Genomic DNA, 22,630 nt, shown 5'->3' on the forward strand with positions numbered 1-22,630 from the left:
GAAAGCATTTATAACAATGGGCCTATCCTTCCAGACCAGAAAACAATGAACATTTAAATACCTTATTAATAATGTCTATATTGTTCCGATATTTGTTTGGTTTTACTTGAGATATGATGGGAATTCTTTAGCTAGGTTCCCCTCAAAACAACCCCAGAATAAATGCTTGGTAAGGGATTGTAAACCTTTATTTCCAGTAAAATTTCTATATTAATCTCAGTGCATCTAGGATAGAGATGCACTCGTGTAAGGGGGAAAAGTTATGCCAATTTAAGCTTTGGGTGAACCTCAAGGACCTGTTAGCCATTGTCAAGACGAGTAAGACGGCAAACCCAGTTGGGCTGAAAGGGAGAAAACGATTAGGATGAGAAGATTGATGTGGGATAGCCTGGTGGCAGAACTTGGTGGGGTGAGCATGGCTTGGACCTCGAGCGTGGTCCCAAGGCAGAAGAAACTTCCCTTGGGTGGGAGGAGGCGCAGGGAGGGTGCTGGTACCAGGGCTCTGCTACTTGCAAGGCATCTCTGAAGTTGAAGGTCATGTCCAACTTCCAGTTTTCCTTGTTTTTGACCCACAGAATCCTTACGTTACTGAAGTCCCTATAATAAAGGTGTATCTGGAAATCTGCTGTTTACGTACTGCACTTCCCCTCTACCCAGGGCATCAGGCACGTAACTCCTTGCAGGAGTCATCACCAGACACGTTGCACAGAGAGAGAATTAAATTCTACCTTGTGTGATTATGAGCACAGTGAGGCTTCCGTGGAGTTCTGCATTGGGTTGTTTGTTGTTTTTTTTTTTTTAAATTCCAGGTTTATTAATGCTCAGATGAGGTTGTGCAACTCTTATGTAGCCAACTCTTAGCCAGTCAGCTAAAAGATTAATGTATTTTGTGATGATAGTCTTGAGGTGTAGAGTAGAAAATAGATAAGCATTTTTAGTCTGATTTATGTAAAATTAGAGGTTGGTTTATAGCTTCTAAGGTAAGGTTAAATCTCCTTTTTTGGTGCAGTTTCCTAGAAAGAAGGTTAATTTTGGTCAGTTGAGTTTAAAGCACTGAATTTTTAATTTTTAAAAGCTCAGTAGGGAACTACATCTGGCATATTCATCTGGCTTTTGCTGTCTGGACTCATTAGAGGAGATATAGGAATAGCTGATCTTCAAGATCTACTATATACAGATAGAAAATCAGTTTTAAATCAGATCTCTGGTATCTTTAAGTTTTACTAATAATTTACTGAGCTACAAGTAACAACTGTAGAAAACATACATTCCAATAAAGTATTAAGCAGTGACATATAAAGACATAATTCATTTTAGAATTAGTGGTTTATTCTATTCCAGTTAAACTTATAATATAGGTATGAAATATTTCAAATGGAATAAAATCAGATCTGATTATTGCTTCTTAATAATATATTCATGCATTATTCACAGGTTTAACTTTCTGACTAGCATATAGACATTATATTTTATTTTTGTAGTTATATATGAATGTAACCTACTCAGTAAAAAGCGTGCACTCTAATTAATTCAGATCTGTCTTTGGACAAATAGCAAGGAATATAATAATGATGGGAAGAACAACAGTGTGGTTTAAGTTTTATAATTTGTTACCATCTTGTTATTTTTACCTTTACAAGTAGCAGTCCTGTAATGGCACAGGGTAATTTCTCTCTGGTTCTCTGTAATCACAGTAATTGGAAAGACCGTACCATCATCTTAAAGGCAGGATCTCACTGCCACTTGAATGCGTAATTTTCTGCTTGAATTTTTGTGGTATGGAGGAATAGACGTTTATTTGGTCTCTTCAAACTTCTCCAGCCTGCCTTTCCCACATCTCCATCCGAACAGAGAATTTCCTGGTCCTCTGCAGCCTTTGTGGGTCTACACGAGCAAATCTATTTTCAGAGCATGCCGTGTTTAGGGTCTTCTTGTTCAAAATGGTTGTCAAAACGCCAGTTAAGTTGAGGAAATACGATGAAAAGGCCAAGCACAGTAATTCTATGGTTCTTTTTTAGAAATCAGTGTGATGGCACTAAATTTTCAATATGCTTCAAGGCTTCTGAACTGAAAGCAGAAAATGGAGGAAAGCAGCAAGGGGAGGTGAAAAGAACCAGAGATTTTATTAACTGGGTGAGGTGGCCTGAAGATTAAAAAAATAATAATAACTATGCAAGCATTAAGCATTGCTAATTGTTTTAACCAGCATCTAAAAGAGGTCTCGAATGGAATATATCGGCACTGAAGCTGAATCAGTTTGAACTCGGAGCCTCATCGCCCGCCGTTGCTCTGCGTTCTCCTCCATGGCCTCACGCTGGGTCAGTGCTGCCACGTGCCAGCCACGCAGTGACTGCCACTAACGAGCAAAACCACTCCCACAGATCTTCTAAATCACTGCCTACGTCTTGCCTTACAGGTATGGAAGTGCCACCAGAGAATAAAGCAAGAAACTTGGGTCTAAAAGAGGCCTGAACTTCTAAAGGTTTCAATTTCTTTTTCTCACTTCGTTTCTGGAGGGCTATTTATTGCTTTTGATAATTGGTCGAACATTTTCATGTGCCGCTATATTTTGGATATGTATTTTAGACATTACCTTAAAAATACATTTCCCTAGGATAAGTCTATCCATTAACACACAAATTTCAGGTATGCACTTCTATAAAATTCCAAGTAAATGCTCTAAGTGTGGTAGTTTCTTTTTCTTTAATTTTTTTTTTTATTATGTTTTTTCCCCTCTCAGTTCCAGCTTGAGCCTAAAACTCAGGTTTCACTCATTTACAGACTGGAGAGATGTGCCTAAGAAACCCAGAAAATTAATTTACTGTTCCTGTTACTACAACATATTTTGCTTAATTTTTCGTGGAAGAAAATAGTTCCTGGTACTAGTAGTTTTTCTTTAATATTAATATTTTTTCCTTATTTATTTGGTAAGTAAATGCACTTTAAGAGAGACTACTTTGTGGCATAATAGAGATGATGAAAATTAGTGTGACGTAGAAAGCAACCTTCCTTTTATAGCACTTTTAAGAATTTGTCTTCCAAATATGTTTGTAAGTTATAAGCATGTCCTCAAACTGTCAGTTGTTCTTCTGTATGTATGTCATGTTAAGACTTAAATCCAAAGTTCATTTTAAATACTGAGGGTATTTCCATTAACTTTAATGGGTTTATAATTAGACACCCACTGGCAAATCTCTTGTCTGTGTAGCTCGCTCTGGCTGTTGCTTCTTAAAGACCAATTCTGCTGTTGTCTGCCCTCTATCTAGAATTACAATTAGTGCTCGAAAACCCATCGAGTATTTTCACTCACTGAGATAGCTTTGATTATGGAAGTAATCCTCATAATCATATAGTCACACATTTTTGATGGAATACCTGAGGAAAGGGTGCAAAATACAGGTAATTTCAAGTGTGCTGCAGTTCTCAAGAATCATTTTACCAGCTCATCACTTCTTTTGTTAGGTTTGTGGGGTGTTTTTTGTTTGTTTGTTGTTTGGTTTTTTTTTATCAGATTGAATTTCCAATCAGCCCTCACACCTAGTGAATTATTTAGCTGCAGCTTATATTTGGCAGGGTGATTACTGTGGAAGTTTAGCCAGCCAGTATAGCATTCACTGGGAGCTCTACCTACATTAATATACCTAAAACAGGCCAGCATCTCTTCAGAAAATGAATATGACACTTTTTCATAAATTTTTCACCGTAAAATTTTCTCATTCTTCATTAGCTTTCTCCCTGATGGTGTAACTCTTTACTGTGGTCAAAATTCTTTTGGTGGTACTTTGAAAAGCTTTGGCCAACACTAGAGGTAGCAAAGCAGTATACTAACCAGAAAATAGATATATATTTTTATTGCTTTTCCATTTAGTACAGTGAATATTTGTTTGAAGGGTAAGGGTCAAGCTGAATTAAGCAGTAATCAATAATAGTGCAGAAAAGTTACATCGTGTACCTGCTATTAACCTAAATAAATAGTCAGGATAATAAATGAGAGACCCTTTTGACTTGTTAACAGCTCTGCTTTATGTTTAAAGAAAACAAACAAACGAACCATCTGAAGGAAATCTGTAAATTACTCTTCAATATACAAATTGCTATCCAAATTCTACTTTTGCTGAGCAGGGATGAAAAGGCCTGTTCAGACGGACACAATTTTTATGCCTTTGACTATAGGAAATAATATTTATTATTAAAATACATCTTTTTTTGTCAGCATTGCAGCAAAAGGAAAATAAGCTTCTTTGGAAAGCAAATATACACTGTAATAAAGGTCATTAAAACTATCTCATACATAGAAAGGCTAGTGACTAAGTGCAAGAGGTTATAAATGTATGCTTATAAATTAAAAAATAAATAAATTAGTCATTCAGGCATTTCCTTGCCATAAGGAAAGCAAGCTCCTTAAATTTACAAAAGCAATTCCTCTAGTAAAATGATGCTTTTAGACCTGCCATCAGTTTTTGCTAGCTATTTTTCAAGGCTGTCACTTCGTGCTGACTCAGACGTGCGCGGTGTTGCTACTGCAGAGACGGTTAAAAATTTCTTGGGCTGGGTGGGTGGGATGACAGTCTAGTATCATCCCAGGGAGAAGGAACATTCGCAATGTATATTCCTCCGTCTTGGGCAGGCAGAGACCATCTGGGACTGGTAACGAAATGTTGTCTTCCTGGTGTGCTTCGTTGTGAATCGGATGTCAAGCAAGCCCTGCAAATCCTGTGGAGCCTCCCATCAACCCTGGGGGTAGCAAATAGTTTGGTACCGCTCTGTAGTAAACTCTTTACTGGTGAGTAAAGGTGGAAGAATAACTTTGAAAAGTGGTGGTTTTTCTGTACCTTTATTGCAGTATTGAAGTTTATGTGGATTCAGAAAAACAGGGAAATTATCATTGATCCAAAAAGTGGTTTGAAGTAAAATAAAGAATACCACTACATTTCTTAATTTCTTTTTTTTTTTTTTTTTTACCCCTCCAGCAACTTCACTGGCAGCCTCTGTCGATTCTTCAGATACATATATATACTAATATTGCCATTAGAGCAATTTTTTTAAAAAATGTGTGCTCTAGAAATAACTCAGATATGTGGGTGTATAACCAGAAAATGTCTGTCCTGCAGTGCTGGATTTGCAAATGTTATAGTGTAGTGATCAATCAAATTAAATCATACAGTTAGATGACTGACTCATCCATAAAGAAACCTGGTAATTATAGTCTCGAAGTCAATGGTACTGAAATCAGTCACATGCAGCAGCCATAATTATAGAATATGATGCTCACATGATGCTCCATCATCAGAAGAAAACATCCCCTCCTCCACCTCCCAGAAATAACAGGAAAGTTAACAGAATAAAATGCAGGTAAATTAATGAGTCCTTATCAACGCCTTGTGAGCATGATATAAAATGATTCATAAGGTCAGCATATCTCTCTCACAAACAGTGTATTTTGTAATGCCAACACAAATGGGCTGGAACTTCAGAGGGAAAAAAATCAGTTCTGAAGCAGTGCAAGATATCTGAATTATTCATACCTCAAGACATGTGTTCTGTGAATTGTTTGTTTTTTAATGCAGTTCACAGATTCATAAACTGTCTTAAAATCCGGTGATTTCTTGGTATGTCAAAAGTAGTCTCAAACTTGGCTGAGAGCCTGCATTACTGGGCCTGATAAAAAGCCTGGGTAAGATCACGGACATTTTGTGCAGGAAACAGCCTGCAGGAAGCAGAATAAAGGGACTAGAACCAGAAAAACCTTCTCTTAAACAATTGTGAGCCAGCATTATGCTTTTACAGCATAAAAGTTATGCATGAATTTATGCTTTTAATTTATCCTGATTGTAGCTGATGGGTTACAAATACAGCTTTTTGGGTCAGTCCTACCACGTTTCAGAGACTGTGGACTAAAAGAAGGAAAGATAGAAGAGCGATTATGGCAGATGTATTGGTATAGGGCAGAGTGTCTGAGGAAAACACAGAATGGAAAAAGTTTGGGTTTTTTAACGGCATTTCCCCTTTGTTTCTTTTGAAATTGGATTTGACAGACACTTTCAACCACTTTTGTTGGGGAAGGCTGTTGATGGAGAGGTTCCCAGGCAACAGCCACGCATGGCTCGCTGTTGGTCTCTGCTCTCCTGGGCTCTGCCGTGACAAGTCCTGCTGCTCTTTGGACCTTTGTTTGGAACGCTCACCTCTATTTGGATGTGGTAGCTCTTCCTTCCCGTTTGCCTCTTTGCTTTTAGCCTGACCATTCCAAAATAGGAATAAATCAGTGGCCAGAAAGCAGGAATCTCCTGATAGAACATGGGCAGACCTGTTCAGAATAGAGTCTCCAAAACCTGTGCGGCAGACAGGACTATTCAACGGGAGTCTTCTGGTGGTTCCCTATTCTTCTTTGGAGTGTGCAGACCTGAGGACTAACCTTTAAGCTTTTCTCGGGCCTCAACCTTGGCTCTAGCCTTACTCAGATTTTATCACAGCAGTGGGGCTCACTGATACTGGAAGAGAAACGGTGATAGCTGGGAATGTGCCTGTGCCCGTCCCAACTCAGCTCCTGGAAACTGCAAAATGCAAAGTGCCATAATGCTCCTTTTCTGACCACAGTGTGCCACTATCATGGACATGAATCACCCATCCTTCTGGGAATACGTTTGTAACGAGAAAGGCAGAACGATTACTCCAAAGCTTCTAATTTCAGCTCTTGTGGTTCTTCCCTAGAAGATGTAAAATGCTGCTGTCATTCTGCATCTGCACCCTCTGGCTTTCACAACCCTCTGACAAACCCAAACCCTAGCCTTGCCCTGACACCTGGCCTAGTACAAAAGTATGTGGCTGCCAAAAATAGAACAAAAACTTAGGAATATTCCTCAACATTGAGGAAAAATCCTTCAACAGAGGAAAGCGGTGTTGCTGGGAAGAAAGAATAACTTGAAATGTATTGATCAGTTGTGCAGTTGCAAATATCCAGAAGTTACAAGGGATGTGCGGTTTTCCTAATCCAAATCAGCCCTACGTCAGCCCAGGGCCCGCTGCTGCCTGGCGGGAGGAGATGGAGAGGGATCGGCTGCGGCCACAGCCGTCCGTGGGAATTCACCAAAGGGGGCAGTTAATCCAGACCAGGAATCCCCACTCCTGTACTGACAACGTCTAGTACTGTGTTGTTTCATAAAGCATACTCATATTCAAGTCCCCAGCCTATTTTGCGGGTATTTGTTTAATTTACCTGCTTTCCTACTATTTTAATATATGGGTGTGTTGGGGGTTTCCTTTTTTTACTGTCTAGTGCAATGGGACCTCTAGATGCTGCTGTGTTGTATATAAAGAAAAGGAAATAGTAATAGGAAAGATTTAATACCTGTTTGGCATTTCCCAAGTCTAATAAAGATAGAGGAAAGCTGTATCTTCCTCTCGATTTGTGCTGCTGGAGCAGCTCTAGCGAACTTGTTCTAAATGCAATTAATTGAAATTATCGATAAATACAGGAATGAAATGCGCTCAGAAGATAAGATCTATGAAAAAATCGGGGATCTTTTTATAAAAAATGTGTGATTATCAGTTCTTCAGTACCCCTGCCAGGAACGCAGCCGGAGCTATTCTGTCCTGGCATCACTAGAGGGCACTCAGCAATTGCGTTTTGCTATCTTGCCATCCATTTCAGAGACGTGAAATGTTTCTCTTCTTTAAAATCAAAGACAACACACGTATTAAATAGAAAGGTTTCTCAGGCATCACAACAGGATTTATGGCTGATAAATAATTCTCAATAGAAATGTAAAATAAATGTTGTGTATAAATAGAGCTGGAATACAGCACTTTGGGGAGTGAAGGAAGTTTTAATTCCAAGTAACAGGTATTTATTTATGTCTGACGAGAGCTGGGATGCTCTCGAGTCATCCTGGCATGAGGACTCCTTCCCAACACGCTTACAACCGAGCGGGGCAGGAAGCAACTCCGAGCAGAATATTCTCCGAGCAGAAAAGTGCTGGTAGAAAAGAGGTTTCTCGTCTGCTTTAGCATCAGGAACGTGTCGAGAAAAGATAAGGTGAGAGAAGAGCAGCCGGGAGGGCGGCACGGCTGCAGTGCAGCGCTGTGTGCCAGGGAGGACTGCTCCCAAACAACAGCTCGTGAACTAGCCCTTTTACCTTCCAGTACAAACCAGTTAAATATAGACCACTCTGGATAATAAGTGCAAAATTAACTGGCAAGCACCACCTATGTGCTGTGCTCGTTTGCCTCTGAACCCAAGAAAGGTGTGACCAAAGTTGGCTGGACGAAGGCTCGGTTTTCATTGTGTGGTTGAAGTTGTGTGTAGCTTGTGGTAAGGTTTTCTGGTGAGTGGGGAGTTCTGCTGCTGGACAACCCGAGCTCTGGCAGCCTCTCTTGGGAAATACAGGAGAGATTAATAAGGGACAGTATGGAGACACCTGTAGGACAGTGTAGCATCATGCTGCTGAAGCAGCTGCCAAAGCAGAAATATTGTGGCAGTACTTTGTGTAGACTAATCAATAAGTTGTTTGGATGAATAAATTAATCTTGTTGAAATTGCTTTTTCAGGTATTTTTATTTTGTTGACTTACAGCTAAATTACTTATTGCAAACACAGGCTGAGCTACAGCCTTGCCCTGAACCCAGCTGTCCTCATAGCTCTCAACACTGAGCAGGACTCCAGAGCAAGTCCACTTTCAGGTTTTTCATAAGTTCCCGTCTATTTTCTGGCTAAGAAGTTGAGACTGAACTGTTTGGAGCTTCTCTTATCTCTGTTTCTGTGTGCCATAAGCCCAGTGGTGAGCTCTGTTGCTTAAATTAAGCCCCTCTGTTTCACCAGAGGCTTTCCTGGTGCGAGACATCTCTCCCGGCATCCTCAGCCATCCTCCTCAGAAGGGAAGTCCTGAGCAATTAGGGGTGATCCGAGGGGTCCTTCCCTCTCTGCTCTCATCAGAAAACACAACATGCTGAGCAGGCGTAGGGCTGTGAAATAATCTCAGCTATTCAAGCCTGTGGCAAAGACCAAAAACCACATACAGCGAATCTCCATCTGCCTCTGAACTTGGTTTAGGATGCTTATGGGGGTGGCTGGTTGAGCCACAAGGCTTTAAAGCAAAGTCGAAGGCATAAACCCAATGTTTTCTGTACCTATGGGGACATTTTCTTCTTTTGTTAAAAGTCCATCATTTGGCTACTGCCAAAATGGATTCTAAACATTTTTTTCACAGGAAGCCTATTTTAGAAGAACTACATTCTTCAGATGAGTGCATTATAAAAAGCCAGATATTCTGTGTAATCTTCACAAGGTACTAAAAAAATGTGCCCTGACACCAGAAATGACCATTATTGTTTTCTTTGCTATGCTGTTCCTTTTGCTTTCAAATCAACTGTAGTAAAAAGAAGTGGTTTCTCTTTTCAGGAAAGAAAGGAGAGCTAGACGCTCATTTATATTGAATTGTGTTAATGACATAGTATAATTTACAGCATTTAAGCATATAAAATATTCTAAATCAGAGCTAGTAAAGGGCTGCCATATTGTTTGAGGTCTCAAATGTCTATTGAAATACTGCTGCTTCATCTCGTACCATCCTAAAACCACAAAACTTTGATGTTCTGTACAGCTGCAACTTCATAGATGGATGAATATACCAAAGATGTTGGAAGTCTAAGTTCATGAACCAAAAAACTTGCTCAACAAGGGTGCATATACCGATGGTTCCTCTTGAGATCAAAAATCACTGTGGCTACAGCTAGGAATTGCCAGTGCTGTGATGAGTTTCTTCAAATGAGGTCACTTTATACTAATGGAGAAAGTGTCGCGTTGCTCTGGAAGAGAGCAAAAGGTCAGGCAAATGTTCAAGGGAAAAAAAAAAGTCAAAGTGCTTAGTCATTTTGTATTATTTCTGAGAGCAAAGGCATTCCTTCCTGGTTTTTATAGGTATTGTATAGCAGAACATCAAACACATGCACCAAAGGACAGAACTGATGAAAATACAAAGGTAAAGAAATCGGGTGGTGAGCTGCCAAGGAAAATCTCACGCTTTTAAAACCACATCTCTATGACTGAGTTTCGCTATGATTTTTAACTGAACATAATGAGAAATAAAAGCCAAACATTTGAATTGGCTAGTGGAGCATAGCATAACCAGGCTCGAACGAGGGCCTGTTGTAGTTTGTTTTAAGAGATTTCTTTCTGTAACAGTGAGAAGCACTGGAGAAACCTAAACTGATGGGTGGGGGGGATTAACTTGGACAATTGTGGTTTTCCTGAGAAAGGATTCAATAAGAGGTTGAAGGTGGGAAAGTAAGGAAAAGAAAATTAATTTGAAGGTTTGTTCCCAAACTTGCATCCCTTGGTGTCTGTCAATATCAGAGAGATCGTATGTGTTTGGCATGCAAAGTCCTTGAAATTTGGATTGTTGCATTTCACCCATGCTTGGTAAACCTCCAGGAGATTTCCCTCTTCTGTGACATGTGGTAATACATCAGGCCCTGAGCTCTCTCCAGTTATACCTTGTCAAAAGCTCATTTTCCAGTCTGCTACAGCTAATAATCAATAAAGGAAGACAAATAATTTGATTTGGGAAAATGCCTTATGAAAAAAATCTTATTTAGGGATCTTGTGTCTGTCTCATCTATGTGGGCTGTAGCTGCTAAAAATAACAAGATAAAGAACTAATGCCATCATACACTAATGAAGTTTTCTTTAACTTTCCTAGGTATCTCACCCAGGGAGCAATATATTTTCACATTGGACTCCTATTGACATAATTACAGGTTGAGGTCTCTTAACAGCTTTGATCACAACACTTGTCACATTATCTGGGTGCCCGATGATGCAATTTGACAACTTTGGACACAGCCATGGGAGCTAAGGGAGACAGTCCCTGCCAGCCTGTCTCTGCCTGTACAAGGTAGATACCCAAAAGGTAGATTTTCCTACTCCAAATGTTGGCAGATAAACAAACAGAGTGTTAGACTGATTTAATAACTGTTGCTGAAAACCCAGCCATCCTGCCGCTTTAAATACAACCTGTAAGTGTTTAATGCCTGCAGTAATCGGGCAGTTTTGACTTTGGTACCTGTATGTAGATTTTAGGAACCTGACTTCAGGTATGCAGGCTTCAAGACTTTGGCAGTTTCAGATGAGTAATGGTGGATAATTTAAAGGAATGTTTGGAAGTGCTATAATCGTCTCATTGTATTGTGTTTTGCATTGCCACAGCAACAAATTCCAGTGTGACTGCAGTGATAACGGCAATGAACTAGCTCAGAATAACATCTCCTAATAAAGATCAGAGAAATGAAGAAGACGATTACTTCTCATTTTTTCTGCATCCTGGAATGATGTGAAAATTCATAGTAATTTCCCTGCATAGAAATCAAATTTAATCAATACATTTGAATTGCAGTCCCAGCCTCCACAGAAGCAGGTTTCAGGATTAATTTTCAGCTCTAAGGTTCAAACGGCCTTCTTCTTTAATTGTGTTCTGTATTTTGGTATGCAAAATGCTGTATTCAAAGAGGAACCAGATTATTTAATTATTCAAGTTAATTAAGATGAGTAATTAAACACAACTAATGTACTATGTATTTTACATTTTATTTCCATTAAAAGTGTTTTTTAAGTATAGCATCAATGAACGATTTGAGATTCCAAATCAGCTTTTCTAACTCTTTTTCTGTATAGCCCTACTCCCCGCCCCTCCAGTATTTCCAACTGTGACACAAGAATCAGAACAAGCATTTGTGGAAAACAATGTGAGCTCACAAATTTCCATTTACTTATTTCCGTAATCGTGTTTTAATCCGGTATCGTAGTTCCACTTTTTCAGTTGCCTAATATACTGTGAGCAAATTATTCCCGGTGACTTACCCATATTTTCTAATTCTTCCCATAATCATCTTTTTATATGCTACCGATTTCTGTTTTGGGTTTTTTTGGGTTGTTCTTGGTGTTTTGTGGTGTTTTTTTTTTTTTTACTTCAATCTCTACATTCAGAACAGAGCAGTTATCTGATTTTCTTGTAGATGAAGGGTTAAGAGCGTTGCAGCTGTCCTCTCTGAGAAAGGAGAGCTCTGTCTAGCTCAAGTCTAAAGCCATTCTGTAATTAAAATATAAAGGAGTTTCTCTGTACAGATATGGTAGTTTACTCAAACTTAGTGCCCGTGGAGAAGTTGGGGGGGGGGGGGGGGGGGGGGAAGGTTGTGCTGTTGTAAGCTTTCTGGGGCTTTCGTTGGCCTTACCATGTCATCATTGAGGTTAGGCAAGTAAATGAATTGGAAGGTATGAGATGTGCTTTCAGAGTGGCACTTTTTTATGCCACAGCATTAAAAGAGATAGGCCTTGTAATGCTATGACGTGATGATATTTGTCAATAATGAGCTGGAGAAGTTCTCTTTCAGAGCGTGAGCTCATGGGTAGCATGGGGATGGTGACCGTGTGTTTCTGTGCACGTATTGTGACGTGTTCTTGTTTCAAGACAACGTTGGAGTGAGTTAGTGTGAAATCCCAATGGCAACATGATGGTTAAGTGCCATCGTGTCCCCTGGGGAACAGTGGGTAGCTTTGGGTTCATCTGTTTCTTAATGTCTTTTCTCTTCCTCAGCTGTTTGAGCGAGGAGCCGGGCCTGAAGAGCAAAGTTTCAGGCAAGCTCCTGCATCGAGCTTCCCTTTGGCACTTGCTAACAATTAGTTAAAGTTTAGTAACTTCCAGCCAGACCCAAGGTCTCTATGGCTACCAGAGACTCCAGCTGTTTTCTAGAAATAATCCAAAATTGGAACTAGAAAATATTGCTAAGGTTCCTTGTGTTACATCTTATATGTAGGCCAGTGAAATCCCTTCAGTAAAGAAGTTACCAATCCTTATGTTTATAAAAACCCCTCTAAGATCAAAGTTAGGTTGAGATGGGGGAGAGTGTTTCACCGAATGGGGAAGACTCCCTGGATCCAGTGTGAGAATGCATCTCCTGAAGTTTTCTCCTAGGACTCTCCTGCTTTAACACAAAACTGTTCCATTTCCATACTGGCCATTATACAACTGCCAGTAAACTGGTCTTTGGCACAGGGCATTTATAATGTATTTCAGGAAGAACATAGGAAGCCGGGTGCTTTAATAGAAGAAATCTTTGTAGATGTTGTAAGACAGGTTTCAATGTACTTCCCCGCGCAGTGTATCACGGCAAACATGCTCTCCTTTTCTGCCGACAAGGATGTTTGCTTTGCATTGTACGGCTATCACCCCTTGGCTGACAGAAGCCGTTCTGACAGTATGGTGCCTATCCAAGTTTTAAGGCTGGAAAGTAAGGCTGATCTCTTTTGCATGAATTGAGTTTCTGTTTGAATTTTGGCCCACTGCAAAGTTGGCTGCTCATTTTACTAAAGCAAACCCAGAATACTAAACAGGTAATTAATTTATGTTCTTTGCCAAAAGTCAAAAGGCAGTGTTCACGAGGCATTGAAGACCGGCAACGATTTTCATGAAACTGAGCATTTAAAAAATATATAACTAATACATTACTAGAATTTGTATGCAACGACGTAGGCAAATATTACTATGATATTCACATTTTATTTTATTAGTGCCTGTATTTTTCTATTTGCTTACTGAAAATGCTCTTTGTGGATGCAGTTGCATTTGTTAACTGGGCTACAAAGCACTCAAATGAGGTTGGGGTGTCTGGTTTACTTGTACTAGCGCAGTTTCTTTCTTCTGAGTGGAAGAGAGTGAGGCAGGCAGCATTAGGAGAAGACATTGCCTTCAGAAAAGTAATGAATGACCTGTGTGTTTTCTTACTAGCGATGATAGGAAGATGAAGCAAGCCATTTCAGATTGCCCCCCCAAATTTCTCATTCTGATCTTGCCTATTTGGTCTTGGCTGTATTTTTCCGTTGCAAATCTATTGAAGGAGAACAGAGAGGAAAGGGTCTCTGGCCAGGCAGCTGTTTGGAGAACAGCTCCTGTTTACTGTGGGGCTGCTCAGAAAGCCATGAAAAAAGATGAAGCGCTGCCAGTCAAAAAGAGGGACATCTTAAAGAGATCCAGGCACGCTGGCCGGTAAGCGAAGCCCTTGGGAACAGACCAGGCATGCTTGAACTACGTGATGAGGGGAAATCTCAGGCTGACTCAGGCCGATGCATTGAGCTAAAGAAGTTATTTGCTATTCCAAGCAAAAGAGGGAACTGGACACTTGATGAGGTGCTAATAAAGATAAATTACCTTGTTACATGGTCAGAATTTGTAAATTAAGGACTCTAGTCCTCCGAAATGGTAAATTAAAGACCCCAGGCTAAGGGAGGACTTCTTGTCCAAGACACAACATTGAAAAGATAATTAGGTGATTTCATGGAAGGAAACTTAGCTGCTCGGTTCGATTCCTCCCTGAACTGGTTTTTTTTATAGTAAAGTATCCCAAACATCTGCTGGCTTCTCACTGTCTGAGTTGTTACACGGCCACCAGGCATATGGGATTTGAAAGGATAAAAAATTGGAAGTCCTAGATCTGTGATGTGCCCAATTTTCAGCAATATTTGCCTTAGCTGAGAGAGAGAGGAGCTGACAAGACAAAGCCTCTTGGAAGCACAAATGATCCAAGAGAGTCTGTACAACAAGACAGTTTTTACAGAAAAAGTCAAGCTAAGAGAACTCATACTTATTTTGCTTCTTAATTTAGATTACAGGCTGCTGTTTCTTGAGGATGTGTTTCCTTGTGCTTAACACTCGGGATTATTTTGACATTCTCCAAGTGTATGTGCATATTTTTAGTACCATATTTTTATCAAAAATACTTTGGCTGTGGTAGTCATCTGTAGGCACCCTGGCACAAACTCCAGACAAAAAGGAAGGGAAAGGAGATGCTACAAAGCAGCAGGGAAGTAGCAATCCAACCCCATGTGTTCAGGAAGCACCTTCATAGAGCACAGAAGAAATGAAGAGACAAGCTAGGTTTGTCTTAACATTTTAAAGTATTCAGTGTTGAGAGAACTTGGCAGCTGTCGATATAAAGTGTTTTCTACTTCACATTGGTCATTCTCTGAACTATATGTGCACTAAAGTATTTATTAATTTGCCTTAACAAAAAGAAAATTGTTGTCTTAAAAACCTCACTAAATATCTGGTGGAATATATAGACTGAATTATGCCTGGTATTGATCTGATCTTGTGAATATGTACTGATGTCCAGTCACTTAAAATGCATATAATTGGCTATATAAGTGCCAAGCACATTTCTGGAAGACAGATTAATGATCTGATGAAGTGATCAAGCACTTAGTGCCTTTTGGCTGATAAATCATTTCAGCTCTTTCATACATACGGTATTTAATTATGGTCATTTAGACCACTGTTTATTGTTGGGCCGTTCTATAAACTAAAGCAATCAAAACATTAACTCAAATGTGTAGCAGAAAGTTATTGTACCCACAGCCTTATAGTTCCTGTATGAGCAACGCTGCCAGTTAAATCAGGGCAGATTTGGCTTTTTGGAGGATAGAATTTTGAGGTTTTACACAGAAGTTACCATTTCATTTGGCTGTTAGTTTCAGGGGGATCCTAAACTTTCTACCTATCTCTCTGCGCACAGAGCAGTCTTCCTGTTACAGGATTATGCAAAAAAAAAAAAACCCAAATGAGGGACTGAATAAATGCATCCTGCACCCACTGGAGAGCAATGGCTTCCCTACAGAGCCGCAATCCCTGCAGCCGCACTGGTGTCCCACGGCAGGTCTCCCGCAAGTGCAACTAAACCAGTTGCTGCCTGGCCACTCGGCTATGAATTTGGAAATATTCCTCTCATGTTCTTCTTCTTCTGTAGACTAAGAAACCTTGCACTGGAACTGGTAGACTAATCAGTTTTAGCCCAGAAATACTAATTTATACTCAAAGCCCCAAAACAAATAGATTTTTTTCCTTCCTGCTGAAAATCACTTTTATCTTCTGAGCAGCGCGGAGCTGGCAGCAGGTTCGGCGCTTCCCCGGGGAGGACCTGCCTGCGCTGGAGATAGCAAATCCTCCTTCCTTCCCAATTTCTGCATTTGTGTTTGGGAAAATTGCCTGCCTGTTTAATTTCACTACTTACTTTCTGCTAATCTCCACCTTGTAAGAACTTGTAAAGAAGTTCAGAGGAACGGCGGAGGTTTACACCAACAGTGTAAACCAAACAGCCTCTCTTTTTTTGTATTGTCTAAATAGTAAATGAGATTAAATATGGCTGGTGGCGGTGCTCGCAGCTCAGGTGGCCAGAAGCCAGCGGCAGCTTGGGGTGCTCCACTTGTTGCAGAACACTACCTCTTTATAACACCACCTAATCATCCTTTCAGTGTTTTGCTTTCCTGACTTGACCAATCTTCGCCCCACTGCTCAGTGAATCGGGCACTCAATTATTCCGTCACCTTTTTGTGTTTTAGAAGGAAAATCAGAGAAATTGCTGAGGCGAAGTGAGACTATTCCACCCCAAAACCGCTCCGGCGCTGCTGAAATCTGCTTTGAAACGAGCAAATGTTACGTAATTCTCCTGGCGTTTGGGGGGGGGTGTCGGTTGTTTGTTTTTATGGGGCTAACCCAGATGCCAGTACAGCCGGTGGGAGGCTTTCCACTGACTTAATTCGCTGTTGGAGCAGGCCTAGGAGACTCTTGCCCGTTAGTCAAGGACTTCCTGATGGCTCCTGATATCTCTATACAGCCGGTGCCAGTCGCCTTCAGCAGCCCCAGCTCCCTTTTGTTTTTGTGCGGTGGACTCGGGTGAACCGCAGCGGTTGTCGCTGTGCTGTCCCTCGCTTTTCCACGCAGGCGGGAGATGGGCTTTTCCTCCACCTTCCCCGCGAGCGTTTGTCCCTTGGCAGGGTATCCGCTTATTGAACTCATCTCCGCAGGCAACCCAGGGAAAGCAAACCCTCAACTTCTGCAGCGAGTCGTCAAAGTGCCTATTAATTACATAACATTTCATTTTCTAGTTTCATATTCTTTTCTAAGTGGGTAAATATAAATATATATAGAAATAAGCAAAACGGGCAATGCCCCCAAGAACCCTTTAGTCTTACTGAGCGTCTGTCCGGCTGCACCCAGGGGTTGGCCGTGAGGTTTGGAGGGCACCGACGAGACCGCGCTGGCGGGGAGGGATGCTGCTGGGCGAGGAGGGGTCTGGCAACGAGGCCTCGAGCTGGGTTTAGCTGGTGATGTCTTACACGTTAAATCGTGGGTTGCTTTGCACGACGTTTTGCTGAATATTGTCTTACACCGCTTAGGCTAGAAATTTGCACTTAGCGCTTCGGTCCTGGTAATATAAACGTTGTCTCTGGTCCTTCTTAGGTCCACACAGAGATGCCTTCATGTGCGTGCTGAACCCTGCTAAAATTAACGTGCTGAGCTGAAGGATTATAAATGACAGTTGAATACTCGATGAGGGAAAAAATCTCAAATATTAGGATGGACAAAAATAGAGATGACCAGGTAGGAATGAGGGGCTGTCTATCTCCTTTTCTCTTGCTTAGGGCCAGTCTTTCATGGCTTCTGCAAAATGGACTCTCACTATTAATTTCTGCTGTAAGCAGGGGGAGGAGCTGTAAAGAGTGTGGCTTTTGCTAAAATGTCATTACAAGCTGCTACTATTAAGGAAGCCTGGAGGAGGAATGAAGGGAAACAACGCAGTGGTGTGCAAGGCACTGCAATGCTTTTGTTCTGTGCCAGTGCAGCTTTCAGAGCTGAAGCAGAATTTTAGCCATGCTGCAGTGACATTTGTAAATGAGAACATGGCAAGCCTCTTAGTTTGGCCAGAATAAAATGCTCTTTTTAAGGGTGGGGGAAAAAAAAAAAAGAGACTGGCTTAATGAAAAAGGGGAATCAGTCCGGGGGGGGGAAAAAAAAAAAAGGTTTAAGAAGCAAAACAGAATTTAGAAAGAGCACACATGCCAAAAAGCGAGAGTAATCAACACAGGAGAAAGGGTCTTGCAGAGGCAGAGTGCATAAGGCTGGGAGGGAGGGACAGCAGAGAGCGGGGGAAAGGCTTCTGGAATGGCACAGAGGCTTAGAAAGCTAAAATGAAAACAAAAGGCCAAGGGGGAACATTCAAATGGATATAAGGAAGAATGAATGGCTGTAAGGCATCTCAAGAATGTGCGTTACAGTCTCCGAACTGAGGATCTTTTAAAATTTGTTTGTTATGAATTTTATCCTACGTTCTGTTTTGCCATTTCGTACAAGACTGTTATGTAGAAAATACAACCCCCATTTCAGGGAGCTGACGTTATTCCCTAGAATTTCATGGATCTGTAACATTGCTTAACGTTTCCTTTCATTTCACTGAGAAGGTGACAGATTGATGGTGGGCATCTTTGACCCCCTGTTTGTGCACGAGGCCTCGCTGTGCTATAGCAAGCACAAACTGTAAAACATATAAGCAAATTTTTAAAAATGCAGGTGTTCATTTAAAGACCAAGACGAGCAGCTACTCTGTCCCAGCATGATCCCAGTGCAGCAGCCGGTCCCATGTCACCGGAGACAGGACTGGGAGCAGAGGTGGGCTATCGCCTTTGGTTTTTCCTTTCCAATTCTTGCTGCCTCTTGCGTAATGAGGGACCGGCTATTTGTGAGAGCCGAACTGCTCAGGAAGAGCTTGAATTCTGCTGCAGAACTGACTCTCGTACATAGTGATTGTCGGTAAGGCATGGCAAAGGCTATAGAGGAATGCCGGCACATCCATCCTGGAGGCCAGGGTAAAACTAACCCATTAGAAATAACCCCTAAGCTTTACTAGATTCCACATCAAGGGGGGAAACACCTGAGGCTTCATTTATCTTTGCTCTCAGAGGGGTTTGCAGCCTCCGTTCCCGTCGGCGGAGCTCTGCCAGATGAGGCCCTCGCCCTGTGGGCACGGCAGAGAGGAACCGTTTAACCATCCGTGAAATGACGGAGCGAGTCTGGGCGAGATTTGCTGCTCCAGCCGCTCGTGGGCAACCCCGGCTCCTCGGTCCTGGTGGACCATGGCACACGGCTCTAATTAGGGCACCCTGCACGACCCTCGTCGCTTCTCCATCCTTCCGGGCAGGTTGTCCTGCGGTGGAGGCTGAAAATCTGGGTGGAAATGGAGTCCTTGGGATTTTTGTCTGCCTTAATGAGGATTGGAAAATATGTCTTCTAACACTAACCCTTAAAAGCAAAGCCTTTGACTGTCAATATAATTATGGCCTGAATTGATTATTAAGTTATTGCATTTTTGTCGGATTGTGCTTTGATGTTTACTTACAAGAGCTGAACGTGCTGCTGGTCTGTGCTGGCCGGGGTTTTTGTAACCAGTTCTTGCAGTTTCACTTCAGAGATTTACACATTCACCCAACAATACGGTGATTTCATTAAATATGGGGTTTAAGTAAACTCCAAACCAAAACTCATCTGCTCTGACATCGGATCCATGCAAAAACGGGACACATGGAAAACAGTACGTGAGACCAGGCTATTAAGAATAATTAATACTAAATTTAATTGACAATTACTTAGCAAGAGTGATATTTGGCTTTAAAAGGCCATCTATATTTATGGTGCTACATAGTACAATAAAAAATAACAATCTGTTTTACTGAGATGAACATAAAGCGGTAACAAATGCAAATGTTGAGCTCCTTTTATCTGCAGGCAGTGCTTCCTCACCGAGCGGTGCAGGTAGACGATGGCTGGTACACGCGTGTTAATCAAAACTTCAGAAGGCATCTTCTAATTGTTTCGCCATCAGTACAGACTGGATTTTAATTCTTTTGGGAAAGGAGGCAATAGCTTTTAGACTTGGTGTTATTTACGTATAAAATTCATCTGTTCGTGTTAACGGGCTGTGTAGCGTACTCGCCTATCGATGGGCAGGTGACTCGTATAGGCTGTGTATACATATATATGTATGTTCTTTCCTTGTTACTTTGTGATGCCTTTGGGTATTTTCTACGTGGTTTCCTGCATATAGTTTAAACACTGATCCCATATAATCTCCTTTGTTCCTGTGTTCACAATATTACTCCTGATACACTACAACCTCCAGCACATCACTTTCGTACCCTTTGGCTATTTTCCCCACTCTGTGAAGCCTTTAGATACGGGTATAAAGGAAAGGAGATAGAAATGAACAAAATAACTAAAGTATATGTAATGGAATGATTTTTTTTTAAAAAAAACAAACCCAGCAACATAAGGAATCAGTAACTAATGAGTAGGAAGTACCATACAGTATGTCATTCATTTAGCCCTCTCTGTACAGGCTAGTACCAGATGGTGCCCTGAGGGACTTGGATGTTCCCATCTATGCTCTAATACTACTAAAGAGGTGAGATGAGAAAAGGAGATGAAATAGATAACACCAATCTGCCCAGCAGAAAAATGATTATGATTACATAACTAATGACCCAGGGAATTAGACAATATCAAAAATAGGAAGCATGCCAATTTGTGCTGTGACACATCTGAACAGCAAAAGCAATATGAAGATGGTATAAGAAGACTTTATTTGAATGTATAGTGGTGAAGAAAAAAATGGGGTTCCTTATAAAGCATTCAAAACCATTCTGTTCATCTGACAGCAATTTCTCTAGAAGTTAGCTGATAAAATTCCACTATCGCATATTATTGCAATAATACTGACAAGGATGTGCATTTACACGTTCTTCTTTTGCGGTATTTAGCTCAGCTGGGAACTTGTTAGAATCTGATTTTCCTCCAGTTACATTAAATAGTTTTCCTGTTGAACGCAGTAGTAACAGGATTGAGACCTTAGCACTGCTACTGAGGAAAAGCAGCTTGTGCCTCGTCTGTACAAGAACTGTCAAACTGGTTCTTACTCTGCTTTACGGCACACATTGTAGTGCTGAGGCTCCTGTTCCTACAGGCTTTATGGCATTAGGGAATAGCTGGAGGACTGTGTGTCATGGAATTGTGTCTGGTGTAGGACCAGGCAGAGGTCTTGGGTGTAGACCTTAGGAAAGGATGGGGTCATGGCACCACAGGAAACTGAAATATTCCACATCGGAATATTCTGGGGAGAGGACTGCTGGATGAAATTTTAAGTTACTCAGAAAAAGACTTTGTTTAAACCGTTTCCCTCCCTCAGTTGTTTTGATTTTATTTTATTTATTTTATTTTATTTTAATGTCTGGGAAGGGATTGCAAGCTCTATCTACTTCTGCTGTAACATCCTGATGCTAGTGTCTAAATACACGTCTACCAGATATTTTGATTTCTAAAAGTAACTCTGGTGTGCAGCCCTACATCACGAGTAGCTTAGAGGTCTGGCTATAAAATGTGGAGCAGTCCAAAATGATATAAAATGCAGCTTTTTACCATCTGTTGGAAAATGTTAATGAGCTGGTGATCTCATTCTGTGTTTTAGACAGGTGTCCACATCCCCAAAAATGTGACTAGAAATGACATCTTTGTTGACAGTCTCATCAGATTAATTGGACTTCAGGACTGAGCTAATTCTCACATCAAGAGGCTTGAGAACATACTGTCGGAGCTGTGTGAAGAACCTTGAACTCCTGTTTCTTGTGCTGTCACCAGATCATAACAGCTTTGATGGACTGGATTAGGAAATCAATATACACACATTGACATGCTAATCCCTTCAGGGACGCTCATTAAATAACATTCAGATAAAGGGGCCATAACAGTATGTGTAGAATCAATGGCTGCAGCAGAGTGTTAGATTTTGTGTGGTTTGGTTCTTTCAAAAAATTTAACATAAAAGCATATAAAACATTAAAAATATATATTAAACTCCTGAAAGCATGAAATTTGGCATTAAAATGGACTTAAGTGTTAAAAGCATGAAAAAGGGTCAAGTTTTGATGGTACGTATGCATTAATGTGAAGAAACTCCTAGGAGTGAAAGGGATCTGCTGGGTCATGAGTTCAGTTCTCTGCTGTAGGAGATATCCATGCCGTGTAATACCTTCCATAAAGTGATCAAGCACCGTTTTAAAACTAATTAGAATTTTTCTTCTCTTGGGACTCTGCTCTGTAACCTTTCTCCAATAATGGGTAGAGACCTTCATCTAATTTCAGAATAAATTTATTCCTAGCTAATTTATATTAATTTTTTTCCTCTCCCTTTAGCTTACAAATCCTTCTCCTCCTCCTTGTTGTTCGCATGGTGTATTTACAGACAGGGGCACCTACTCTCAGTTTTTGTTCTCTAAGGCTGAATTGGCAAAACTTGATGAATTTTGTCTCATTAAGCATTCCCATCCCTTGTAGCTGTAGGAGTTCAGCCTTTCTGAACATCAGTGACACGACTTTTTCTGTGCTCCACATATGTCTCCATCATACTTCACCACCTTCAGTTCCTTGCCTTGTACAAACCTTCCAGTCTTGGTACAGGACAGCAGATCTTTTTCCAAGGAGTTTGTGGCTGAAATCCTGCCAGCGCCAGTATTTTGATAGCGCTACATTTGCCCGAGGCATTCCGATTGCAATGAACCAATGTTTACCAGTGGGGCGACAAAAAAAAAATCACTGAAATATAGTGGGTAAACTTGTATTTTATTCTTTGGACTTGTTTTTCAATCTGTTATGAGTTGCTGACCCCGTATTTAAGTAAATAGAACTACTTCAGTTTTATACCAGTCTAGAATTTGCAGCAGGGATTCAAATCATTGTTAATATTTAAATATTTTGTCAAGAAG

Source organism: Accipiter gentilis, chromosome 23 (genome assembly GCF_929443795.1).
Source record: "Accipiter gentilis chromosome 23, bAccGen1.1, whole genome shotgun sequence".
In the NCBI taxonomy this organism is placed as follows: domain Eukaryota; kingdom Metazoa; phylum Chordata; class Aves; order Accipitriformes; family Accipitridae; genus Astur; species Astur gentilis.